Below are 8,946 nucleotides of genomic sequence, written 5' to 3'. Positions count from 1 at the left end.
GGCCCTGGGGGGTAGCAATGCCACCGGAGCGTCGTACCGGGGCCTCATACATGCGGGGTGGTGTTGTGGCATGTCCGAAGATGCCGCACGCGTCTCCGGTGCGTGGCCCCCCTCACGGACGGCACCGCCGCCGGCACCTGGAGGGGGGAAACTACCGCATCGGGTCTACACAGAGTGGATTTAGCTATGGGTTTGGCCCAGGATGTTGCTCCAAAGTGTTCCTATGGGCTGACCTAACACAACCGGGTGGAGAGGCCACTGGTCAAATCCCGTCCGTGCAAAGTCAAAGGGCTAGATCCCGTGGTCAAACGTTACAGGGTTAGGCGAGACAGGGGCCCTGGGGGGTAGCAATGCCACCGGAGCGTCGCACCGGGCCCTCATACATGTGGGGTGGTGTGGTGGCATGTCCGAAGAGGCGGCACGCGTCTCCGGGGCGTGGCCCCCCTCATGGACGGCAATGACACGGTAGTAGACGGATCAGGCACTCACATAGTTACCGGATCAGGCACTCGGTAACGGTACCCCTCAGTCAGTTGCTCTCCTATGTATCACCTTTCGCGAGACCATAGAAAAAAATATACGTGATATTTTGGAAAATTGTTGTACAATATAAAAAAAAGATCATGTCATTAAAAATAATGTTTCAAACCATTAAAGAAAATGTATGGTACATTTTAAATAATGTTCATGCATGTAAAAAATATGTATAAGAAAACATTAAAATATTTATATAAAATAAGAAAACATTACAAAATTTATACAAAATAAGAAAAGTAAAAATAAAAAATATGCCATAGCTGCGGCCATAGGGAAGCTTATACGCGGATCGGTGACGTGGCTAATAAAAATAAAAAAAAAAAGTATGCCTACGGCTAAGCCGTCGGCATAGGTGCCACGTGGCGCCCCAAACTATGTCGACGCTTAGCCGTCGGCATAGTTCACCTTATCCACTCCGTTCTTCCCCATCCACTCACTTCTCTCCCCCACACCCCGAGCTGCCGCCGCCGCACCCCCCGACCCCGACCTGCGCCGCCGCCGCACCCCCACCCCGACCTGGCCGCCGCCGCCGCACCTCGCTCCAGCCGCCCCCGCCCCTTCCTCCTCGACCCCGGCCCCGCCCCTTCCTCCTCCCTGCGTGGACGCCGCCCCGGCCGGCCCTCGGCCTAGCCTGGCCGGCCCCCTGCTGGTCCGACCGGCCGGCCCCTCCGGCGACCGCCCCCTACCGCTCCGGTGGTCGTCCCCTGCCCCGACCGGCCGCCCCCTGTTCCGTTGGTCGCCCCCTCATCCGTAGGTAAGATTTTTTTTACCTTTTGGTGTAGTAATGTTGTAGATGAATGCATATATATGTATAGTAATAGATGATTAGATAGATGGATGTTAGATAGATGAATGAAATGAAAGACAGTATAAATGTGAAAAAAATTAAGTGCACAATGTGAGATAGATAGATGAGATGAATGGATATTTGTGTAGTTTTACTATGTTTTTAGATACATACTCAATATTATAGATATATGTATTGTGAAGATGAGATGAGAGGGAAGAGTAATTTTTTTGTGAAGATGGAGAGACGAAAGTTAAAATTTGGATATGATGAGTGGTTACTTCATCAAGTTGGTCTTGCTAAAACAAGTTTGTGACATGATGTGATGTGTGATGATGCTTTATATGTGATGTGATGACCTAATTTTTTTCATTTGATGGAATTTAGAGGATTTCTGGTGTTGCCTCCGGTGGAGTGATCATTGACGTTGGAGCTCTTGGTCTTTGATTGTCCCTTCGCTGATCGACTACATCATCTACATCCGAGGGTGAGCTACAAATCCACCACCTCATACGTTCTTTTAATCATGTCACTAGATTAAATTTTCACATCAAGTCACGTAACCTAGGTCTCCCGTCCGAAAGAGTTGCATCGATAAATATGCATTCAATTGCATATTTATCACCGCAGCTCTTTCGGATTGTCCAGCGCTTTCCACGGACAGCCCGAGGATATGTAGATTGGGTGCGTTGTTCATGCTCTACCCCGTTCCGAGACAGGATTTCGGCGGCGCCTCCCTGTTGTTCTCCGGATGCACATTCTCTCGGCATTTTGCCGAGACGTGTATTTGGAGAACAGCGGGGAGGTGCTGCCGAAATTTTGTCTCAGAAAGGGGTAGAGCATGGACAACGTACTCAATCTACACATTCTCGGGTGGGATTAGGACCCATCTTTACCTATTAGAGATGTAGGTGGATTAAATGTCGTTTCTCGTCAACCTTGTAAAAAATAAAATATTGATGTGAGTAATTTAAATGAATCCTTAATTTTGTTGTGTGGCTTCCAATAAAGCAGAGATGGCAGATAATCAGTGGATGTATAGTGGGTTTTTCCGTCGGAATCAAGTAACAACAGAGTGGGTCGAGAAAACTGATGTGTTTTTGAAAGAGATATTCCGTAGTCCAATGAGGATGGTGCCAGAATGCCCGTGTGCCAGGTGTAAGAGGCGTATCCGCAGAGATAAGAGTGAGATGACTAAGCACCTTCGCACGCATGGATTTATGCCCAACTTTAATATGCCGATAAACTTTGCCCAGCGGGACCGTGGTAGAGAGGATGTGATACGACAACGCGTCGCTGGTTATGAGGACGATGGGGTTAGAGACATGCTAGATGATGTCTTTGCTGCACAGCCGACACCTCTGTCACATTCAGCGAATGAACCGGAGGAGCCGGAGGAAACCGCAAAGGCCTTCCTGGAAATCTTGGCCTCGTCAAAGAAACCTCTCTATGAGGGTGCCAAGCTGTCTGTGCTGGATGCCATCTCGCAACTGATGGCAGTCAAGGCTGAGTACGGCTGTAGCCGAGGTTGCTTCGAAGCATTTCTGGGAGTATGGGCTAACATCCTGCCTGAGGGCCATGAACTGCCGAAAACCATGTACGGCACGAAGAAAATCATGAAGGCGCTCTCGATGGACTATGAGAAAATACATGTTTGTCCAAAGAATTGCCTTTTGTTTAAGCATGAGTATGCGGATGACAAGTACTGTAGGAAGTGCGGTTCCTCTCGGTATATTGAGGTGGTCGATAAGCATGGTCAGAAGCAGCAGCTAAAAATCCCTGTGAAGGTTCTTCGGTATCTTGATTTTATAAAAAGATTGCAGCGCCTTTTCATCACCGAGGAGTCTGCCAAAATGATGAAGTGGCACAAGGAAGGGAAAAGGTACAATCCAAAAAAAATTGTACATCCATCAGGAGGTGAAGCATGGAAGTCATTCGATATAGAGTACCCGGAGGAAGCAGCCGAGGCTGGGAATGTCAGAATTGCTATAACAGGTGATGGGTTCAATCCATATGGTATGTCGTCTAATCCATACAGCTGTTGGCCCGTATTTTTTATTCCGTTGAATCTCCCTCCCGGCGCCATAATGCAACGCAAGACCATGTTCCTGTCGCTTATAATTCCGGGGCCTGAATATCCGGGGAAGAATTTGAGTGTGTTTATGCAGCCGTTGGTGGATGATTTGCACCATTCTTGTTCTGCGGATGGTGTACAAGTGGAAAGATGCCTTGCCCAGTGTGCATGCAGGCCTTGATTTTCATTTGGCTGAAGAAGGGTGGCAAGTATGTTGCATTTGACCTGCATCGACAGTTCCTCCCTCCAGACCATCCTGATAGGGAAGACAAGAAGAACTTCACAAAAGGCAAAGTTGTCCATGAAGTAAACGAGATTCCAACGTTTTCTGGTGCGGATGTGCTTGCTCAGCTGAAAGCTCTTAAGCCTGCCGGTGAGGGGAAAGGCAACGGCAAAGGCAAAGGGAAAGGCAACGGCAAAGGCAAAGGCAAAGGCAAAGCCACAGGCGAAGACGACGGCGAGGGCAAAGGAAAAAGTAAAGGGAAAATTTTTGAAGGATATGGTGAGACGCACAACTGGACTCACATTACCCCCTTCACGCAGCTTCCCTATTTTAAGGACCTCAAACTTCCATACAACATAGACGTGATGCACACCGAAAAGAATGTCGCAGAGTCCCTTTTTCACACGATCCTCAACATTCCTGATAAGACAAAGGATAATGTTAATGCTAGAGTTGATCAACAGAATATTTGCGATAGACCACGTCTACACATGCAGCCTCCCACAGGCAGTCGAAAATCTTGGTTCAAGCCAGATGCTGACTTCGTACTTAAAAAGGATCATAAGATGGAGACATTCAAGTGGCTGAAACACGTCGTGAAGTTCACTGATGGTTATGTGTCGAATATAAGTAAGGGGGTCAATCTTTCAACGGGCAGAGTGACCGGGCTCAAGAGTCATGACTATCATGTATGGATTGAGCGGATTATGCCGGTGATGGTTCGGGGCTATGTTCCCGAGCGTGTCTGGCGTGTGCTTGCGGAGTTAGGCCATTTCTTCCGCACGCTTTGTGCTAAAGAAGTATGTCCTGAGAAGATAAAAGAAATGCAGAAGAAGGCGCCGGAGTTGATATGCAAGCTAGAGAAGATCTTCCCGCCAGGCTTCTTTACTCCGATGACACATCTCCTTTTGCACCTCCCGAACGAGGTATTGTTGGGGGGCCCTGTGCAGAATCGTTGGCAGTACGGCCCTGAGAGACAGAACAAGCATCTGAGACAGAAATGTGGAAACAAAGCTAAGATTGAAGCTTCCATAGCTGAGGCAGTTATCCTAGAGGAGGTGGCAGACCTCAGGACAGCCTACTATCCGGACCATGTTCCCACGTTGCACAATAAGGTGTCTCGATACAATACAGAAGAACCCAAGTATAAACCCAAGTTGCCTCTATTCATCGGGCAAGGTAGTAGGGCTGGATGCTCGAAATCTTATCTCATGCCACGAGATGAGTGGGAGGATGTCATGTTCTATATCTTGCACAACATCAAGGAAGTTGAGGATGAGTGGATGAGGTAATACCTTTGCACCATTCTTTTAGTCAATTCGTTATGTTCACTTTGCCTAGTTCTTATACCGCTTTTCTTATTGTAGTCGATTCGTTGAAGAAGAATGGACGGGAATGCTGCCTCCTTCTGAAGCGGAGGCACTTGCTCTTCTCCGAAAGGGTGCTGATGGAAGGAAAAATTTCGTTGCGTGGTTCATCGAGAAAGTAATTTTTCACACTTTCAATTAAACTCATGCACCCTATAATTTCAATTAAACTCATGCACCCTATAATTTCAATTAAACTCATGCACCCTATAATTTCAATTAAACTTGTAGGGAAATGATCCGACCGAATCAATGGATGAAGAATTGAGATGGGTTTCCATGGGTTTTGATCCTGTTGTCATGACATGCGAAAAGTATGATGTGAATGGGTATCGCTTCCATACAGAGGAGCACCAGAACAGTCGGCCTGATCCCAAAACCATAAATACCGGAGTCTTCACTGAAGGAGATAATGAAGTAGATTACTACGGAAGGGTAGGAAAAATATACGAGCTTACATTCAAACGTGGCCGCGAACACCTAAGTCTCACTGTGTTCAAATGCCGATGGTTCGACCCCAAAAAGGGTCTGAGACATACGCCTTCTGTTGGTTTAGTTGAAGTTAAACCATCAACCGTCTATGCCGGAGCTGATCTCTTTATCGCCGCTACCCAGGCCACACAAGTATATTATCTGCCTTACCCATGCCAGAAAGAGTACCTAAAGGGTTGGGAAGTTGTGTTCAAGGTGTCGCCGCATGGTAAGCTACCGGACCCGAACGATGATGATTACTACAACATAAACCCCATGACATACGAGGGAGTGTTCTATCAAGAGGAACATGATGACGTGGTCCGAAACAACGAGGATGATGACTTGGGTTATGTTGACCTGGACCCAAACGACGACGAAGCACGGATTGATGGTGAGGCAGTTGTGAATCAAAGAGACATAATTATGCTTGAAAAGTTAAATGAAGACGCTGACGATGAGGAAGAGCCTCCACCTCCGTCAGACAACGAAGAAGATATGCGTGATAGTGATGATGAGACCGGTCCACAAATAGATTACAATAGTGATGATTCATATGGGTTCTAGAAAATGTAAGTTCCTTTAATGATCATTATAATAGTATGCTTAATGTGCTCTTCTGGTATTAATGTTTTTCCTGTATGCTTGTTTAATTGATATCCTTACTAATTGTTTATTCTCTTCTCAATGCAGGTTTAATAATCATGGGCAAGTCCAGCGGCGCTAGTTTCCTCAGTAAATTTAAAGGACTTACTCGGAGTGGACGAGCCCACAAGGTTCCCTCCCGACTACGTGAGGATGACACCTCACAGGGAGGTGGAGGGGTCGGGGGAGGAGACCCTAGAGGAGGAGGCGGTGGGGGGAGAGCCCCTAGAGGAGGAGGCGGTGGGGGGAGAGCCCCTAGAGGAGGAGGAGGTGGGGGGAGAGGCAACCGGGGCAAAAAACTCCGGGCCGTGTCTGAAATAGGAGGGTCTTCTTCGATGCCCTCCTATACAGAGGCACCTTCTGGGTCTGAGGAGGAGGAGTATGTTCCTGATGGCGAGGAGGAGGAGGCCGAGGAGGAGGGTGAGGAGGAGGAGGAGGCCGAGGAGGAGGGCGAGGAGGAGGCCGAGGAGGGTGGAGGGGAGGTTGATCCCGCGTTGTGGGGTGACTTGCCACCGGGTTCTTCGCAGGGGTGGCTGCGTGGTAATGCCGGACTACCTACACCACCTTCTATCGAGGAGCACAAGTGGCTCATTGAACCTGTGGGGACAGAGTAAGTGCCTCTCAATCATATTTTTAACACATGACAACATTTTCTTATTGTACACATGGCAATCATTTGATTCTTTTGCAGAAACTGGATCCTTCACGGAAAGGGCCGTAAACCGAACGGCCTTATCACTGTCCTGTTGAAGGAGTTTTGGCCTGGCCTATTCTGCCCGCGGCCAGACAGGGACCCGCAGCAGCGGGTTTTGGCCACGAGCTGGGCCCACTACGAGGCTTGCAGCAACGCGGAGTACGGGACGACCGCTAAGGCCGTGATCACCAAATTTTGGGTAAGTTCTCTTCTGAATCACTTGTCTTCAGTTTCGTTCATAGTTTATCATTGAATCACTCAACTCATGCCTTGTTTGCTTCTGGTTTTTGCATGATTGCAGCAACTCTATAGAGTTCTTGACGAGCACAAGGCCAGAGCCGACGTGGTCTTGCTTGCGGCTGCGAAGAAGAAAGCTCGTCAGTTGCAGTACGAGGTGCGCTGGGTTGCCGTCTCGCAGTACTACCACTACTACCTGCACCAAAAGATGCCCAAAACTCAAGCGCAGAAGCTACGACTTACCTTGAGCAAGGAGCAGTTCATGATGGTAACTATTACTAACTTTTCATTGTTTCAAGCAGTCAACTATATGTTTCATGCTCACATGTCATGCTTTCAAAATTTGCATAGGTTGTTCCTCGTTGGTGCTATGGAAGGCATGACGGATGGGCGAGTTTGGTGGATAGGTGGCTCGGCGCCGATGCAGAGTTTGCTGCCAAGAGCATCAAGGCCCGGGCTAACCGTGGAGACGACAGGACACACGGCCAAGGAAACAGGAACCACTGGGGCTTCAAGGCCATGAAGGTATATCTATGTGCATGATGCATTTTGGTCTTCTTTACGTTATGTTCTTATGTATGGCTGACTTCTATTTGACGTTGTAGGAGGACAAGTTGAAGAGGCCGCTCTCAGACATGGAGTCGTGGAAGCTGGCCCGCGAGCGGAGTCATCGCAAGGAGGGCGAGAGCCAGTACTACGGCAAGACCGAGGAGCACCTGGGGTCTTACATTCATCACTATCAGGAGTTGCATCCGGATGTTCCTGTTGCTGAGGTCGCCTAGTCTCAGATCGACGACACGGCGGTGGTGGCCATCCAGGGGAAGAAGAATGGCCGGTATCCGTGTTTCGATGGCTTGATCACTCCTTCAATCTCGTACACACGGCTTCGGGCTAGCAACCCGAGCCAGTTAGAGAGTACGGGGCGTTCACAGACTCCCTTAGCCCGCCAGCATGCTGTAAGTACTTCCTCCTTATCTTTTTCTATCTTGCATTCTCAGTTTATTTTCAGCATTGCTCACTTAGAAACAACCTAAATTATGTAGGCATATAAGGAGTTTGTCGAGCATAGGAATCTTGAGGTGCGGGAGTACTTGAAACGAGTGAAGGCAAATGATGATTACAACCGTCAGATGATGACGGTTAGTTTTGCCCTCTTAAAACCAACCTAAATTTTTGCACTTTCATTCCTTCTGATCTTCTAGTTTGCTTGTTTAACTAACATTCAGGCTATGTTGGCGTCTTGGACTAACCGCACGGATCCACCACAAATGGGACCCCCACCACCACCTGCGGGAGAACCCCCACACGTGCCCACATTCGATGAATGGGTGGCACTAGGCAGTGATGGTTCGGTTAGTACATTTGCCTAACTACTAGCAAACTAGTTCTCGTTCATGAAACACTATCATATCATATTTATCGTTAGAATCTTTTTTGAAACATGTAGGGGACCGGTGGCTCGACTCCTGCTCCGTCGACCCCAGTCACTCCGATCTGGCAGAGTGGTGGTGGTCGCGATGACGGTTTTGGCGGAGGTGGTGCTTTTGACGGAGGTGGTGGTGGTTATGGCGGAGGTGGTGCTTTTGGCGGGGGTGCTCTTGCTTCATGATTCCGTGCATGTGGCCATCGTGCCATGCCTTTCATATTCCTACTTTTATCATGTTTCATGTCTTGCACTACTTTTATGTTCATGAACTTCCATCGGTGATGATCTTTAGATGATGTGATGAACTTGAGTATGTTTAGATGATGATGGTGAACTTGAGTATGTTTAGATGAACTTGAGTATGTTCACATGATGAATTGTCATATTTCTGCATAATTTCATATTGTTCTGTTTTGAAATGCTGTCAAATGAATTGGAAAAGAGAAAACAGGGAAAATAAAAAAATAAAAAAAACTATGCCTACG

The 8,946-nt window shown here is 48.0% G+C and overlaps 2 long non-coding RNA genes across 2 annotated transcripts; both read left to right on the top strand.

Annotated features, from left to right (window-relative positions):
* The first annotated feature begins 1,189 nt into the window (after positions 1-1,189).
* Positions 1,190-6,458, top strand: LOC125556117. Its single transcript, XR_007305012.1, has 3 exons — positions 1,190-1,291; positions 1,712-1,811; positions 6,153-6,458. It is a non-coding gene; the product is annotated as an uncharacterized LOC125556117 (long non-coding RNA).
* A 1,446-nt stretch (positions 6,459-7,904) lies between these two features.
* On the top strand, positions 7,905-8,350 carry LOC125556116. The gene is made up of 3 exons (XR_007305011.1): positions 7,905-7,991; positions 8,079-8,174; positions 8,262-8,350. It is a non-coding gene; the product is annotated as an uncharacterized LOC125556116 (long non-coding RNA).
* The last annotated feature ends 596 nt before the right edge of the window (positions 8,351-8,946 follow it).

Source organism: Triticum urartu, chromosome 5, assembly GCF_003073215.2.
Source record: "Triticum urartu cultivar G1812 chromosome 5, Tu2.1, whole genome shotgun sequence".
Classification (NCBI taxonomy): Eukaryota; Viridiplantae; Streptophyta; class Magnoliopsida; order Poales; family Poaceae; genus Triticum; species Triticum urartu.
The sequence above is the reverse complement of the archived record's forward strand: the minus strand, read 5'-3'. Positions and strand labels throughout refer to the sequence as shown.